The sequence below is a fragment of the Penaeus monodon genome, chromosome 22 (assembly GCF_015228065.2).
Source record: "Penaeus monodon isolate SGIC_2016 chromosome 22, NSTDA_Pmon_1, whole genome shotgun sequence".
Taxonomy (NCBI): domain Eukaryota; kingdom Metazoa; phylum Arthropoda; class Malacostraca; order Decapoda; family Penaeidae; genus Penaeus; species Penaeus monodon.
In genome coordinates this window covers 39098491-39098705 of record NC_051407.1, presented here as the reverse complement: position 1 = coordinate 39098705, position 215 = coordinate 39098491, and the positions used below count along the sequence as shown (strand labels likewise).

Here is a 215-nt window from a genome sequence, read left to right as displayed (position 1 = left end):
GCACTCACCACTACGGCCACCCAAGTCGTCAGTGTGTTTACTATCGGTGCCTCGTTTTCTGTGAGACGTTTGTTGATGTAAGGGGAGCCATGTCGGCCTGCTCCCCCCACCCCCCTCCACCTTCCCCTCATCTTTGCATTTTCCTGCTTCGTCTCTTTCATTTTCGCTATTACCCCCCCGTTTAAGGGTTTTTTTTCCCCCCCTTTTTTTTTCTT

The 215-nt window shown here is 51.2% G+C and overlaps 1 protein-coding gene across 1 annotated transcript in view; it reads left to right on the top strand.

The window, feature by feature from the left end:
• Nucleotides 1-215, top strand: part of LOC119587126 (protein patched-like) — a gene marked incomplete at its 3' end in the record, with an annotated part of 106921 nt that overhangs the window by 102640 nt on the left and 4066 nt on the right.